This window comes from Myotis yumanensis, unplaced genomic scaffold (assembly GCF_028538775.1).
Source record: "Myotis yumanensis isolate MYYU_CA2020_CCGP unplaced genomic scaffold, mMyoYum1.0.hap1 SCAF_2, whole genome shotgun sequence".
Taxonomy (NCBI): domain Eukaryota; kingdom Metazoa; phylum Chordata; class Mammalia; order Chiroptera; family Vespertilionidae; genus Myotis; species Myotis yumanensis.
The window spans coordinates 116,655,085-116,672,642 of record NW_027223753.1 but is presented as its reverse complement, the minus strand read 5'-3'; the positions used below and the strand labels follow the sequence as shown (position 1 = coordinate 116,672,642).

General features: G+C 39.8%; 1 protein-coding gene across 8 annotated transcripts in view; it reads right to left on the bottom strand.

Annotated features, from left to right (window-relative positions):
- NRIP1 (nuclear receptor interacting protein 1) overlaps positions 1–17,558 on the bottom strand; it is a 130,228-nt gene that overhangs the window by 60,704 nt on the left and 51,966 nt on the right. For 6 of the 8 annotated variants that reach the window (XR_011470301.1, XM_070405995.1, XM_070405994.1 and 3 more), the window contains exon 3: positions 12,553–12,665. The exons of the other annotated variants lie outside the window; for them this stretch is intronic. The gene's annotated coding sequence lies outside the window, so the exon portion shown is untranslated. The remainder of the gene's footprint in view (positions 1–12,552; positions 12,666–17,558) is intronic. 8 annotated transcript variants of the gene reach the window in all.

The following is a 17,558-nucleotide window of genomic DNA, read 5'->3' as shown; positions in this document are numbered from 1 at the left end:
GTTCTTATGCAATCCATCCTGTTATCCCACAAATTTTAAGGGGCTAAAATAATTTAAAAATTCAGTTCAAATAATCACTTAAAATAGTATCTATCTTCATAAAGTATTTGCTCTGATTCTACTATAGTCACACTTAAGGGAAAGATCTTGTTAAGAAAGCAACTGGATATGAATTCTGAGAAAACTGTTAATACCATAATGCTGAAGCTAAATTTCTCTACATGTGATTCTGTGCATAAAGAAATAACTGCAATGTGTTTTTCCACAGTGATATATATCCTATCTAATAAAGAGGAAATATGCTAGTTGACCCTCACACCATCGCAAAGATGGTGGCACCCACAGCCAATTGGAGAATATGCTAATTGACTGCCCCGCCCTCAAAGATGGCAGCGCCCACAGCCACAAGATGGTGGTACCCAGTCCCCTCAGCCCCACAGCCACTCAGGGCTGGCCCGAGGCACAGGCAAGCCTCAGATGGCGGCTGCCCAGCCGCTCAGAGCCGGCCCGAGGCTCAGGTGACCAGGGCCGGCCGAGGCTTGTGCTGCCGGCAGTGGCAGCAGCAGAGGTGTGATGGGGCGTCGCCTTCCCCTGATCGCCGGGTCACCTCCTGCCCCTGAGGGCTCCCGGACTGCTCCCGGACTGTGAGAGGAGGCAGGCTGGGCTGAGGGACACCCCCTCCAGTGCATGAATTTTCATGCACCAGGCCTCTAGTGTGTGTGTGTGTGTGTGTATGTATGTATGTATGTATGTATATATATATATGTATATCCTATATAATAAAAGCCTATTATGCTAAGTGTCCAGTCATCTATATGTATGTATGTATGTATGTATGTATATATATATGTATATCCTATATAATAAAAGCCTATTATGCTAAGTGTCCAGTCATCTATTCAACCAATCAAAGCATAATATGCTAATGATATGCTAAGGCCACTCAACCGCTAGCTATGACGTGCACTGACCACCAGGGGGCAGACGCTCAGCTTGCTGCTGGGGTCGGCCCATCAGGACTGAGTGAGATTGGGCCAGACATGCCCTGGAGCCCTCCTGTGGTCCCTCCCCGGCCCGATCATGCACCGGTGGGGTCCCTCGGCTTGGCCTGCACCTCTTGCAATCCGGGACACCTTGGGGAATGACAGAGAGCCAGTTTCAGCCCGATCCCCCAGGCCACTCCCCTCGGGAGGGTGCCAGACGCAGGGCTCACAGCTGACAAGAGCTGCTGTGGCAGCGCCAGCCTCTCCTGATCGGGACTGATTGGGCACGAGCCCACAGCAGGCGCAGTGGGGCCAGGATGAGCGGGAGCAGCAGGTAGGAGCTGCAGGCGGCGTTGGACTGTGGGTTTCAGCCCGATCCCCGCAGGCTACCCAGAGGGGGTCCCACATGTGCACAAATTTGTGCACTGGGCCTCTAATATTAATATATATATATATATATATTATAAAATTACTCTTAGATCATTCTGCTCTAATCCTACAGAGGTGACATGCATTGTCTCAAGCATAGAAAGCCAATCCATTTGGACTCTATTCAACTAATGTCTTTGGGAGTTAGCACCACAGGCAACAAAGGAGGATCAAAATGGGGAAAAAAGTCCCACAAAGCAAAGAGGGTCCAATATAGCCATTAAGTGTTTATGGACATTGTTTCCTTGGGTCATCACAAAGTTGTGTAGTTTCAGAAACAACTTTATTAAAGTCTATTTTAAACAAAATTTACATTTTCCTTAAAAAAAAAAAGCATGTGTCTTTCTACATCACTTCTGTGAAAGCTGAGAAACCTGAAGGATATGTGGTATAATTTCTAAAGAAGCAGGGGTGATGTGCTCACTCAGAATTCTAAATCACAAAAGGGTAAAAGTGAGGAACTAGAGGGTGAGGCAGTAAAGAAGCACTTTACACACTCTCCTCCAACACGTTAAATCAATTACCAGAGGGAAAAGTTTAAAATTCTTCATTCCTACTCAAGCCACTTGATAACATTTCTAGGAGATAAATGTCATGGGGAGAAAACATCTCCATTAAAAGATATCTGAGAATTTGATATATAAATAATGTTTCACCTTTTTAAAAGAATGGACATTTATAAATTTTCTTAAATTTTAGAAGGCAACCTTCTAAAGTCATACATAAGGAATTCAAAGAAATAAATAGCAAGTAGACAGAGATGAAGGAGTTAAAACCTTTAGAATTCAGCTTCCATCATACATGGGTGACTATCTCTTTAAATAATTTAAATCCTCTCCATCAACTACAAAGCTGTTTTGAAGCCATTTAGCTTTGTTCTTTACATGTGTTCTAATTAAGAAATGACCTTGTCATCACACACACCAGAAATCCGGGATTATATCCTACAGCAAAAATTCACAGTGCCCCCAAAAAAAGAAAACGAGGGGGGTAAAAATACTTCATCCTTAGTTCCTCACTAAAGGAAGTTGTTGGTTGGCTGAGTGCTGAAGCAGTTTCACTGCATAATTTTTGTTGTTGTTGAATGTCACAGGGCGGGTTAGTGTGACCTTGAGCTGCATCAGCAGCACAGCAAGGGTCGAGATGCCTGCAGGCGCCCTAGTACTGGATTTGCAAGACAAAAACCTTCAAACTGGCTGAAGGACATCTTAAATCTCTTCAAAGGTTTTCTGAACTAATCTGAGCTGCTCTTAGCAGGATCTGTGCCAGTGTGAGAAGCAAAATTAAAAACAAGGTCTTTGACAGGATGCTGTCTCCTCTTAACCCTTCCCAAGCAGAATAGAACAAATCTCAAGCATTCTGGAGAGATGATTTACCTAGAAGCATTCTTTCATAACAAATTATGTAAGGAAGCAATCATCAAAAATGAGGCCACTAAACCCTCCCATTGCGCTTATAAAAGAATTCAGGTGGAATTTTTCTTGACCATATTTTAGTGTAGTGAATGTAAAACTTAGAGCTCCATTTGTTATCCTTTAGATTTGTAGCATAGTAATAGCTGAAAATAAAGAAATGTTTCCATCAACGTTAATTTCTAGAATTTTTTAAATAATAGCTTTTAACTGATTTAGTCACAAACTTTATATATATTACATAGAGTTCACTAAAATTACAACAGGTAAAGAAAATTGCATCACATGTTTACTCGATGCCTTATTCCAAACATGATGGATACACTGTTAAGAGGGGGAAAGAATCAGAATAGTGAAAGTGAACATAAGAAGAACAAGATAAAGCAATCTCAGTCTTGTTATAAGAAATCTGCATGACATTTTTGTTAGCCATGAACAGAGCAAGGACGATGGGCCAGGTAAAGAAACTCACCAGGGCAGAAAGCTCCAGATGCCTAGCAAGGAGCAAAACTGGGAAAACAAGAATCTCCCCCACAGGGTAACCTATCCTCCCCTAGCATATCAATGGTCATGTGGTTTTGGACCTGGCATCTTTCAGACCCCCTGACCTTTTCCTCCCTAAAGATAACATCTAGGCCTGACAAGTGATGCCAGGGTTGCCTTACAACCAGCTACATTAACTAATAATCCCCTGCCCTGGCACTGACAATTCAATGGAGACCACAACCCTGAAGGAACACCCCAGGAAAGCTGATGAATATTCTATTGAGATACTCCCCTGAGATCTCCCCTAAGATTTCTACCTGCAAGAGAGAGATAAATACACTCAAGACAAAGGACCCAGTGCAATGCATGCTCTCCCTCCAAGGAGCATGCCTGCACCATTCCCCCACAGGCACATATCACCTAACCTCTAAGGGACCCAAGGAGACTTGGCAACCAGGGGAGCAATGGGCAGCGGGTAACCTCCGGCTAACCTCCTGAACCTGTCTCCAAGATCTCCTTTTCTCTGTGTAGCCCTTCCCTTTGGATATCCCCTTTTCCTTAAATAAATTCAATTTTCTTTAATCACTGTCTGAGATGGCGATTTAGCCTGTCCATGTACCGCTGACTTTAACCTTTCGGTTTTATTACTGTGTTGTAGTATTTCCTTGTTGTTTGTTTGTTAATCCTCACCCCAAATATTTTTCAATTGATTTTTAGGGAGAGTGGAAAAAAAGGGCAGAGACAGAGAGAGAAATATCAGTGTGAGAGAGACACATCAATTGGTTGCCTCCTGCACACAGCCCCAGTCAGGGCCAGGGATCGATGCTCTCACCAATAAGCCAAACCGGCTAGGGTGTGCTGTAGTATTTCCAATGCAGGGGCCCAAAGAGAACATATTAATGCCAGCAGAGGGTGTGAGTATTCCCTGGAAATGCACTTTAAGTTTAATTTAGTAGCTACAGTTCTCAAGAAATAATCTAGGGGAACAAACAGCTATAATACATACAATGCAATGTTCTAAAATCAGTGTATCTCCATCAATGACATGTTAAGTTTGTCATCAGCAGATATAAGGTATATCATGAATACTGTTAAAGTATACTTAGTGTAAGGTATAGAATTTATTAAAGTCCAGTAGATTGCTAATCATGCCCTTCTAAAAAAATAAGTAAATTTAAGATTACACTGAATAACAACCACACTTTCACTCACTTGAATTCAGATATACTTTCCTGAATGGGACAGGAAAAGGGTAAAGTACTAGCTAGTAAGTACATACCACATGAGAGTGAATAGTACACGTGAATTTCTTCTTTAGTCATCATTCAAAAGGAGAGAAGAGTATATACCGTGTCAAATGCTATGGCTGAAATCTGTTAAAAGTGCTCTCGGAACACAGAGTGGGCAGTAACCAGGTTTTCAGTTCATATGTGTTTGTGCCCTAGGCAGTAGTCAGTGATGGTTGAAAAAAATGAGGAAGAACAGAAGAGAATGGCAGCCACTTTAGGTTGCAGAGCTAGCACTCAAAGGCAGGGAGAGTAGAGGCAGGAAGGGGTGGTCCAATGTGACTACAGATTAAGCTGGAAGCATAATTGGAACCAAGGACTTTGAATCAAGGCTATGTCAAGAAGCTGTTCTTTATCTGGTGGCCAGTAGAAGGTTTACAGGAAATGGTACAATTAAATGCATGTTAAAAAACAAAAACAGAATTGCTGATGGCTTTGGAGGAAAGAATAAAATGAGACAAAGTAGTGCAGAGCAGAAAACAGACAAAATAAGGTAAGGGCAGGAGATATGGAAAAAAAAAAGACAACTGAAAAACAGTAAAGATTGGTCTGAATATTTAAAAAGCAATCTGTATCATAATAGTACTATAAAATAGGATATTTAAAATAGCAAATTCATTAAATAAAAAACAATGAAAATAATAACTATACGCTCAAAATTATGTTTGTAAAACACTATGTTGACATGATGTACAAGGTTTCAAGGAAACTAAGAACTCCTATAGAGGTATTTAACAGAGTCAGAATCAGATTCTGTTGGAGATTTTAATTTTGTACGTTTCAAATAACAATCTCCATGAAGCACCAGGTAAGGGTTTTGCTTATTAAGGCAGCAACATCCACCTTTCCGAATGGTGTGATGGCATATTTCCCTTGGCTATTAAGAGAGAGAGGTCTGGCTTAAACCATAATGTGATTGCTGGAGCTAAGAGCTTCATATACAAACACTAATGAGAATAAAAAAACTTATACATTTAATGAGTGCCTACTATGTTAGTACATATTAAAAAATAAAAAGTCCCCACGATTTAATCTAATTCAGGTTTTTGTTTATTACTCACAATGATAAGTCCCTAAATTACAGCTCACACCATCACACCAGCACATAATAAAAAGACCATGAGTAAAAACACTACTGAGCTGTCAGTGGATGAAGAGCCTGAACCTCGGCCATCCTGGTATGCCCATGCAGCTGACAGGTACACAATGCGTTCCCAGAACTCCCATGTACTTTGAGGTGAGTCGTCTAATACTCTAGAGACTGACTGTCCTGCTAAGACCTCAGAAAGAATTTAACAGAGTATCAGCCAAGGTAAGAGGGTAGGAATGAAAAAGAACAGGAGTCACTAGGGCCAAGTAACTATGTGCCAGAGAGCAGACTGTACTCTCAGAAAAGGAGGGCCAGCATTAGGGATCAGGTTGAAGCAAGTGGAGGGGAAGGTCAAATAAAGGAGAGAAAGAGCAGACTTCCAAGGGAAGACTTCTTGCTCCCTGAAGAAGTAACTTTACTCTGTAAAATCATTAAGAAAATGAACAGAGCCCTAAACTCCCTGGAGTAGGAAGAATAATCATAGGAGAAGTATTTAGAGGTTCACATGACATTAAAAGGGCTAGCACTTGAAAGCCAGGGTACTGACAGGGCACACAACTAGGAATGACCTTACCAAGTATCCACAAATAAAATGACTTCTCCTTGAGTAAGCATCTCTGATTCACAGCTGCCAAGCCAACACTGGTAACAAGTTCCAGCACATTTTATGTCTAGACATTAATAGAAGGGTGGGTAACATGATAAGCTTTGCAGATATTTTAAAAACCTAACAATTTACTAATCCACAAATAAAAGAGCTAGGTTAAAACATTATTAAAATAAAAATAATACAAAATATTCTGTTGGCAATTAGACAAGTAAATTCCTGTACAGCAACAATTCTCAAAGTGTGGTCCATGGACTCCAACGCTCCCCATGACCCACTGAGGAGGCACAGGAGGTCAAGACTATTTTCATAATACTTAACTGTTATCTCCTTTTTGTCCCTTTCTCTCATAAGTCAACAGTGGGGTTGTCCAGAGGCTACATGATATGTGTCATTGTATTGATGGCTACTGGAATACATCCCTGTGTATCCTTGTGTTTTAAAATGTTTTGCAGTTAAAATTTCTAATATGGTAATTATTAGTTGATATGACTGTCATAAATAAAAGCTCTCTTGGGTCCTCAATCATTTAAGAGTATAAAGGAGTCCGGACACCAAGAACTTTGAGAACTGCCACTAGTTTACTAAAGTAAAGCATCAGGAAGTATAATGTTGGTTTTAAGATTCAAATAAAATTTCTTAGTTTTTAATTTTCAAAAATCTACACAATAGTCTCCTAGATAGTCTCCTCTGTGTAAAAATCTGTCCAAGACCCAAGTGAATAAAGAAAAAATGATCTTTTTAAAAAGATTAGTAGACTATAGGGGATTTGGAACACTTCCCATCTTTGCACAGTTACTAGCATTCTAAATTTACCATATAAGAATTGACAAATTCACAAATATTTATAAAGAAGCTGCCTGTGATAGGAGCTGATAAAGGAAAGGTAACTTAAGTGATATACTAGCGGGCTCACAATCCTGTCAGGAAAAATATGATCAGCAACACAGTGAGATACTATTAAGAAAAAGCATGAACAGAGTGGAAAAGGTATGCAAGGCAAATTCTGGGGAAGAAGACCAGTGAAAGGCAGGGAACACTTTCAATGGTGGCATGTGAATTGACTCTAGCAATAATCAAAGCTTTGCCAACTGGAAAAGAAGCTACAAAGCAGTAGTGAGAGGAACATCAGCCCCGGAAGGCAAGCACAGCAGCACACAGTACATTGTAGAAAATTTAAAGTTTAAGTAATCTACTAAAAATACAGAAATTGAGAGTAATTAGAAATTTTTATAGAATTTGACAAAGTAACATGACATCTGTTGAGTTTAATGAATAAAGATTGGTAATTATAGTTTATATTTCTTTTTCATAATTTCCAATCTGTCATAGATAAGAAGCTTTTAAAAATACAATAAAAGTAATTTATTTAAAAAATAAAATGAAAACAAACAAAAACTGGTCCTTCACCACAGATACTTGAAGAAGCTCAGAGAACCAGCAGCAAGATGGTAGGGAGGAAGAGGAACAACAGCAGGAGATAAAAGCTTTAAGCTAGAAGCTTATATAGACTGTACTATCAATAATCTTTCTATAAGTATATGTAAAAATACTAAAAGAGGTTTGAAAATTACTACTATATCTCTAATCCAGAATGGGGAAATTCTAGTTATTTAAATAAAATGCATAATAAGCTCTACTGTTAGACTCACACTAACGGTTGTGCAAACCTCAGGCTGCATTTGAAGGGCAAACGTAGCAGAGTGTCAAGGAGAATATCAGGTTTACCAGAGTTAATTTAAGTGAAAAATACCAGGGTCTGTGTAAGAAGAGAAAGTGAACTGACACTCTGGTCAACACATTGTTAAATTATTTTAATTATTTCATTTGAATCCTTTCATGGTAGAGAAAAAGCCCAAGTTGATATGGAGGCTTGATATAGTGAGGAATGTCCCCTCCAAAATGCTGTTAGTTATATCAATTAAGGTATTAATAAAAGACTTAAGAAAAATCAATTATTTAAGGACACCAAATTTAGAAAAATGTTAATTATATTAATGTTTACCATTGCAATAATACATTAGGGTTGTTTAAGGAAGGACTATTACTTTTTGATGGTCATTATGTGATTGACATTGCTGACTTGGATTTATTAGAGAAGTTAACACTAGCAAATTGGAGTTTTAGGAAAATCTGGTGGCTATGAGAGCCTGAGGTGAGGACGTAAGTAAGGAGGTTTAGCAGCACAAATGCTATAGATTAGAAATGAACTCTGAACCAAGATGCTAGAAAAAGGATTAAAGAGTGCTTGGGAACAATGCCGGAAACTAACAAGGAATTATTTGAGCTGAGCGTCCAAATTTTCTTGCTCAGGTTGTCCATGAAATCAGGGAAATATCAGTGAGACAGACAAGTTAGTTTATAGCAATTAATCCCAAATAAAATGACTCACCAACAGTTCTGGATTGATGGTTTCACTAGTTCTCACAGAAAACTGTGTAGTTTAAACCTTTTCAAGGTGTTATTTCTTAAATTAAAAATATTATTTTGAGGAGTGTTTTACAAAGTTTGTGGAAGGCATTCTATGTAGACAATTAGCTTCACTTCATCAACCTGGTAACTCAACCTGTTAGAGCCAGCTGAGTCACTGACATTTTTGTCTCTTCATACAGATACTTCTGTATGTGACAAAAAAGTTTTAATACTTAAGACATCTGTTGAAATAGTCATCAATAATTTAATTGCACTAAAAAAAGTACAATAAAGAACTCTTGCCAATGAGAAATCATCTATATATATAAAAGCCTAAGCGACTGTCCAGTAGCTATGACGTGCACTGACCACCAGGGGGCAGGCACTCAATGCAGGAGAGGAAACCACAGGCATAGAAACATGGAACAGACTGATGAATCTCAGAGGGAAAGGGGGAGGGGGGAGAGCAGGAAGAGATTAACCAAAGATCTTATATGCATACTAGAGGCCTGGTGCATAGATTTGTGCACTGGTGGGGTCCCTTGGCCTGGCTTGTGGGGATCGGGCCAAAACCAGCTCTCCGACATCCCCTGAGGAGTCGGAGTTATTCACTATTTTTTAATATTTTTAATATTTATCCAAATTAGCTAATAAATGTTATACTCTGAGATAAACAGTACAGAAAGTATATGGAGTCCTATAAAATACAATAAAGGGTGATTTGATTTTGTTAGTCATATGGGATGACTGTTTCTTTCAAAAAGGAGAGCTAACAAGTGAGTAAGGAAAATCTGGCCTAAGACACTAAGGAAGCTTTATAAAATACTCTGTGCTTTATATGGTTTGCAATATTCATTTCATCAAATTCTTGTCCCTTTATAATAACCCTCTTTGGCCTCTCATTCAGATGGACATTACTTAAATATATAATGAGACTATTTTCAGAGTAGAACTGTATGGCAGATAAACTATAGTAAAACCTCATGCAATATATTAGTTCAGAGTCTTCAACTATATGCTACTGAATACTAGTTCCCTAAGATTTTATATATATATATATATATATATATATATATATATCCTTCTGGAGGATCCTCTTTTAGAGACTAACAATCCCCTGGCTAAGGAATCATGATTTAACTTCTCCAAACTTATGTGACCATGAGCTCCTCATTCAAAGGGAAAAATTGTTTAACAAACACATTTTAGAAAACACACACTTTTAAAATCTTGAAACATTTAAAAATATTTATAAATAATATAATCATCAGTAATTTATTTTTATATGCTTTCAAAATTGTGACTGTACATTCTAAATACCCTGTCTCCTTTTCTATTTGGGAGAAAGATCTAAATTTGATCATATTTCAAGGACAACTTATTGGCTTTATATTTATAAGTTAGTTATCCAACTATCATAAGTGGTCATTGGCTACTTGGTAAAACAAGGGTGTTGATAAATTAATAACAATAAAAATATGCATGCTTACAATTTTAACAAAATTAAAAATTGAGAATTTGGGTTCAATACCTACTGTGTTTCATCAAATGTAAGAGCTGATTTTGGTTTATCAAACTGTCATAAACACCTGAATATAATTATACCTGAATGAAAGAATGCTTAATATTTACAAGTAAAAAAGTCTGGTTAAAGTCTCAATTTAGAGAATATAATAATATATGAATATGTGAAGAATGACTATCAACCAAATAGTTTTACAATTATAAAATTAAAGTTTTATTCTTTTTTATTTAATAAATTTGTTTTTAAAGATTTTCTTGCTGAAATTACAAGCAAGGATGATCAGAGTGATTAAAATATAAGTAGAGGATGAAATAGCACCATTTGCAACAACATGGATGGACCTTGAGAACATTATGCTAAGTGAAATAAGTCAGTCAGAAGAAGCTAAGAACCATATGATTTTACTCAGATGAGGGATATAAAACTGAAACTCGTGAACACAAACAGCAGTGTGGTGGCTGCCAGAGGGAAGGGGCTTGGGGGAGAAGGTGGTCCTAATATATGATGATAGGAGGTTTGACTTTGGGTGGTGGGCACATGGTGCAATATACAGATCTTGTAACATAAAAACCTACACCTGAAACTTACATGTTCATGTTGACTAATGTCACCCCAATAAATTTAGTATAAATATTTAAAACATATACATAGAATGATGAAAATAAACACTTCATTACAAGGTTTTCTTAATATAATTAGAATAGTAAAGAAAAGGAGTTATTATTACCACTGTGCTGACCATATTATGCCTATAGTAAAAAACAAGTTTGCCATCCCTGCCCAGCCAGTGTGGCTCAGAGGTTGAGTGTCAACCTATGCACCAGGAAGTCAGAGTTCGATTCCTGGTCAGGGCACATGCCTGGGTGTGGGCTCAATCTCCAGTAGGGGGCATGCAGGAGGCAGCCGATCAATGATTCTCTCTCATCACTGAAATTTCTATTTCTCTCTTCCTCTCCCTCTCTGAAATCAATATAAATGTATTTAAAAACAAACAAACAAAAAAACCTGCCATCTCTCTTTTAAAACATCATAGTCCATTAAAACACTGTGAAGTTTAGGAAATTCTATCTACTATATCTCTTCTGAACAGAGTTTTCAGGTAGCTAATTAAAAGTAAACTCTTCACAATTAATGATAACAATAATCACTGTGTCTTTCCCCTGCTTACTTGGATTGTTTCTGCCCTGGCAAAGGCAATATAAGGTTCAGGAGTTGAAGACATGACAAATTCATCATAGGTTGTAGCTATACTGGAAAACAGGGGTGCTAATCCAAGTAGAATTAACCACTCAGACATCTCTTTCTGTTGCACTGACCACCTACTTGTGTTAATCAAATTATTTTATCATTTCTCAGAAATGCTACTATTTGCTTTGTAAGAGGTAATCATTTTATATAATTCAAAAAGTAATCACTGACTTAGACTATAATTAACCCATAACCAAACATTCTTCTATTTTTCTTCAAAACAATACTTAACTTTTAATCTGAAATCAGATTGCTATTTTAGTTTTGCATTAACTATCCATTTTGTTTTTTTATAAAAAAAAATTAAGTATCACTAACACAAATATTTATTTCAAGATTCCCAACTGTTCTCTCCAGAAGTAATCTACACCTTTTAATTCTCAAGAATATTTTTGTATCATTTAACCTCTTTCTACTGCTTAAATTTACCTATATCCTTTTTTTCTTTTTTTGTGTATTTTATAATGCAAATAGCTTAATTGTAAACAATTTGTGATTATAATTCATAAATATATAAATGCTGCAGGTATAAGCAAAAAGTATTTTATTGATACTTTGTTAATATGTCAAAAATGTTTAGGCTACTAGGTTAAACATTAACACCCTTTTTTTGTTTTTATCTATATCCTTACCCTCTAAGTTCTTTAATTATAGAATTGTATCTCACTTCGTTTAAAAAAAAAAAAACAGTGCCTGCCTGGTTGGCATGGCTCAGTTGTTGAGTGTCACCCTATGAACCAGAAGGTCACGGTTCAATTTCTGGTCAGGGTACTGCCCGGGTTGTGGGCTTGAGCCCCAGTATGGGTCATGCAAGAAGTGGCCGATCAATGATACTCTCTCAACACTGATGTTTCTATCTCTCTTCCCTCTCCATTCCTCTCTGAAATCAATAAAAATATATTTAAAAAACAAGCAAACAAACAAACAAAAAACAGTGCCTAATGAATTTGCAAAGATAAAACACAATATACAAGTCTGGTGATTATAAGCTAATTTATAACTTAGAAAGGATCGTCTAAAATATATTAAAATCACAATACTTAAGCCTTAAGAACTTGGGAAAAATATTCTCACCATCTGTCTCCAAGGTTTGAATCTCTGCTTTCTGAGAAAGGAAACTGAGAAGGCTGTTGAAAAGTAATTCTGATGTCATCTGGAGTCTTCAGATTCCCTGCTCCTCCTTTAGTCTAGGGTACAAGTGAAGAGGAAGAAAAAGATAGTTTGGTATGTCTTCCAAACCAGATTCTGGAATATATTTTGTAAAGTTTCCCTAGTACCATTTCTTGATCAAGTTCAATGTAGAAGTAGTCCTTTGACAGAGAAATACAGATTGTTTAAGAAATATATACTGTTCATTAAAGGTAAGGAACAGATCTTTGCTTTCTATACCAGTGATGGCGAACCTATGACACACATGTCAGAGGTGACACGCGAACTCATTTTTTTGGTTTATTTTTCTTTGTTAAATGGCATTTAAATATATAAAATAAATATCAAAAGTATAAATCTTTGTTTTACTATGGTTGCAAATATCAAAAAATTTCTATATGTGACACGGCACCAGAGTTAAGTTAGGGTTTTTCAAAATGCTGACACGCTGAGCTTAAATCGCCATCACTATTCTATACAATACATCTAGATCAGTGGTTCTCAACCTTCCTAATGCTGTGATACTTTAATACAGTTCCTCATGTTGTCGTGACCTCCAATTTCATTGTTACAAATTGAACATAATTAAAGCATAGTGATTAATCACAAAAACAATATGTAATTATATATGTTTTCCGATGGTCTTAGGCGACCCCTGTGAAAGGGTCGTTCAACCCCCAAAGGGGTCGAGACCCACAGGTTGAGAACCGCTGATCTAGATGCTTCAAGAAAACAAACTATAAAAAAGGTTTATGGTTTTTAAGATACACTTGTTAACTTTTGTTGATTTCAAATTTCCATCAAATTAATTCAATTAAATTACACCTAAAAGTTCTAAATCCTCCCAAACGTATATTTAAAAAAAGAACAAAAAAACAACAGCAAATTTCTTTCATATTAAGCTTTTCCCGTTTCAAACTACTACTTATGTAACCTTTCCAGCACAAAATTTGTGATGAATATCAAATGCCTTATGTCCACAGAAAGACATATACATCACTGTCTGAAGCAGCCATATTTTTAATAGTCAAAAATTGAAGACAACTCAAATGCCTATCACTAGGTGAATGAATTATGGTATGTCCTTACAATGGACTATTTACTACTCAGAAACAAAATTGGATGCACTACCTATATATATAAAAAAGCCAGTGTCCATGACGACCAGGATGACTAACTGACCGGTCACCATGAGGTGGCATTGACCCCCCCTCAGTCCCTCCCTCCCCCCACACCCCACGAGCGGGGCAGGGCAGGATTGGGGACTGGAGAGCGGGCTGAATGGCTGACCTCTTGGTCCCTGCCCCAGGCCTACAGGCTCTGATGGATCAGCGATGGTGAACGGGGAAATCAGGGTGGGTGGCCAGAGGACTGGGCTGGCTGGCAGGCCGTTGGGATCACCAGCTCATCCCCAGCTACTCGGAGGCTCAGGCCTGCGGGAAAGCAGGTGCCGGCGACTTCACCTCCATGCACTTGCGCCAGGTCCGCTGCTAATGGAATGTACTGCCCACTCGGGGCTGCTCACGCCTGGGTGGGTAGGTTAAGGGCGCGCCCCGCAACTTCCATCAGCACCTCAAGCTCCAGCAGCGGCAGCAGCAACGGTGCCCGCGTGAGCGGCCCCAAGTTGGCAGCGCATTCCATCAGTGGCTGGCCCAGGGCACGTGCATGGAGGTGAAGTCACCGCACCTGCTTTCCCACAAGCCTGAGCCCCCGAGCAGCCGGGGATGAGCTGGTGATCCCAATGGCCTGACAGCCCTGTGGCAGAAGTGGCATTCAGCCTGGGGACTGGCAAACAGGCAGAAGATGGAGGCTAGGCCTACGACCCTACCCACACGATTTCGTGCACGGGGCCTCTAGTTGATATATAAACAACATGGATGAATTTAAAACTCAATTATGCTGAATGCAAGAAGCCAGACAAAAAGGAACACAAATTGTGTGATTCCATTTGCATAAAATTATAGAAAAGCAAATTAATATAAAGGGAGAGAAAGCAGATCAGGGGCTGCCTGGGAATGGAGAAATGAGAAGGTATAAGAAGGAGGGATTACAAAAGGTCACCTTAATTATAGTGATGGTTTCATGGGTGTACACATGTGTCAAAACTTATCAAACTGTAAATAAGTACAGTTTATGTCAATTATGCCTCAATAAAGCTGTGAAAAAAATCAAATTTCTTAAAATGTTATATGCCCCTTTATGTAGCAATTCCAAATCTAGAATTTATCCTAGTAAAAAGAATGAGGAGATACACACATACACACACACACACATTTAGCCATAAAACGTGTCATTAAATACATTATTTATAATGTAAAAAAATTAAAACAGCCATAAAATGGCATAAAAAAGTTTGGGACTAGTTAAATAAGTTATAGTGGAATACTATGTAGCCATTAAAATATATAATTAATAGTATATCATTTCATGTAACTTATTATATAATAAAAACAGGAAAAAATATTATGTTCAGTAGAAGTGAATTTGTTTCAAAAGAATACAAAAGTAAAAGTAGCAATTATTTCTGCATTTAGAAGTAATTTTAATTTTTCCTCTTTAATGATTTATATTTCTTGTTTCTTCACAATAAACATGCATCACTTTAGTAATAAATAAAGGGATAAAACTAGCAATAGTCTACAATTGTCCATGTCCTATCTTCTATATAAAGAGGCCCAGCGTGCAAAAGCGCATGGCCCTCGCACCACCCTGCCACACTCGCAGCCCTGCCCACCTGCGTGTGCCTTGCCTCGCCACGCCTGCCTCGCCGTGCCGCGCCCACCCGCCCACCCGCCTTCCTGCAATCAGAGCCTGTGGGCCGTGGGGGAGGGACCGAGAGGTGCTCCATGCACTTCATGGTGACTGGTGGTTTGGTCGTTATGGCACTGGCTTTTTATAATATAGACTAGGGGCCCAGTGCACGAATTCGTGCACCAACTGTGGGGCCACGAGGCTGTGGGGAGCATAGGGGTGGGTCTTGGCCCATCCTCCGCGACTCTGCCCGGCCCCTCCCACTGCAGCCCCGATCCCGCTGCCACCGCTCCCACGCACTAACGGCACCGGCCCCGCTCACACACGCTGATGCCTCAGAGTGATTGGGGCTGGTGCAGTCAGCGGGTGTGAACGAAGGCTGCTGCTCCGATCGCCCCTCAGGAGCACGGGGAAGTGGAGAAGCCCTCAGGGGCAATCGGGGCCAGCAGCCACCGCTCACACCCGCTGATGGTGCCCAGTGATCAGGGACAGCACCGGGCACTGGCAGCGGGTGCGATCGGCCACTCCAGTGCCGGCTACAGGTGTGAGCGGGGCTGGTGCCGGCAGTGGGTGTGAGCAGCAGCTTTGGCGCTGGTAGTGGGTGCAAGCGGGGCTGTCGCTAGAAGTGGGTGCGAGAGGCGGCTGCTGGCCCCAATCGCCCCTCAGGAGCAGGGAGAGGTGGAGAAGCCCACCATGTTCCACACTCTACCGCCTGCTGCCAATGCCCGCCATATTCTGTGCATGCCCCCTGGTGATCAGTGCATGTCATAGCAAACGGCTGTTCAGCTGTTTGTTCTGCCATTCAGTTGATTTGCATATTAGGGTTTTATATAGATAGATAGATAGATAGATAGATAGATAGATAGATAGATAAAAGCCTAAGTGACCATTTGCCTGGTCGCTATGATGCGCACTGACCACCCGGGGGAAGACACGCAATTCAGGAGCTGCCCCCTGGTGGTCAGTGCGCTGCCACAGCAGGAGCGCCGCTTAGCTGACCACTAGGCGCCAGACGCCGGGCTCACAGCTGGTGAGTGCAGCTGCAGCAGAGTAAGCCTCTCCTGCAGACACTCCCCCTGTGTGCCCCTCCCCCATCCAGACCAGGACTGGGACCGGCATTGGGACTGATTGGGCATGAACCGGCAGCCGCTTCTCGGTCATGGGTGCGATGGTATCGCCCTAGGATGGGTGCGTGGAGACTGTAGCAGAGAGGCTGTGAGCCTACCGAGCAGCGCGGCACCCAGCCTGGGCTCTGACTCCTCCCCAGTCACCTGCTGCTTCTCGCACTACTACATCCCTTGGGAGATGTTGGACTGCCGGTTTTGGTCTGATCCCCACAGGCCATACCTAGGGACACCACCATGCACTAGGCCTCTAGTTAGAAGTATAAAAGAAGCACTCCTAAGAGGTGGTACACATTACAGAACTCTGGGCTGTCATGTCATCCCCCACAACAACATACCACAGAGTAGTGAGAAAAAGGTTGGTCTGACTAGATGAACTAGAGTAATAATTAGTAAGCTACATTCTTTACCAGTTACAAAGTACTTTCCTGGAAATGACCTAATTTGATTTGCATAACTCAGTGCAATAGGCAGAGAACACATTACCCCATTTTCTAGAGGGCAAACAGTGAGCAGGGCTGGTTAAGTGTCATGCCCTAAAATTATAGATCTTGGACTCAAATTGGGCCTTGACTATAAATTCTGATAGAAATTCTAAGAGGAGTAGGGAACAGTCACTTTTCCTGATTATTTATAAGGCAGTGATTTATGTATGAACTTAAAAATAACCATATTTGCAATCATATTAGTATTCCTATTAGAATGTGCCAGGGTTTTGGGGATTGTCTAAACCCCCAGTACCTAACCTCACTCAGACAACCTACTAAACTACTGAAATTCAAGTAGAATTTAGTTGTTCGGTTTTCAACTGCATTTCTTTCCTTCTTGAAAAATAAAGGTATTACCTTTGACTTAAAATTTGGAAAAAGGATGTAACCTTTTGAATGCTGCAAATAGTGACCCTCAAGTTGATGTCAAAAGATCTAACTTGATGGCACTTTAAAATGCTACCTTTTGGGCCAAATCTCTTTTGATATGTGAGCTGATAAGAAACAGTCTCCAAATAAGGCATATTCAATGAAGAAAATGGCCAACTCTTGACAAGAGTAAAAGTAA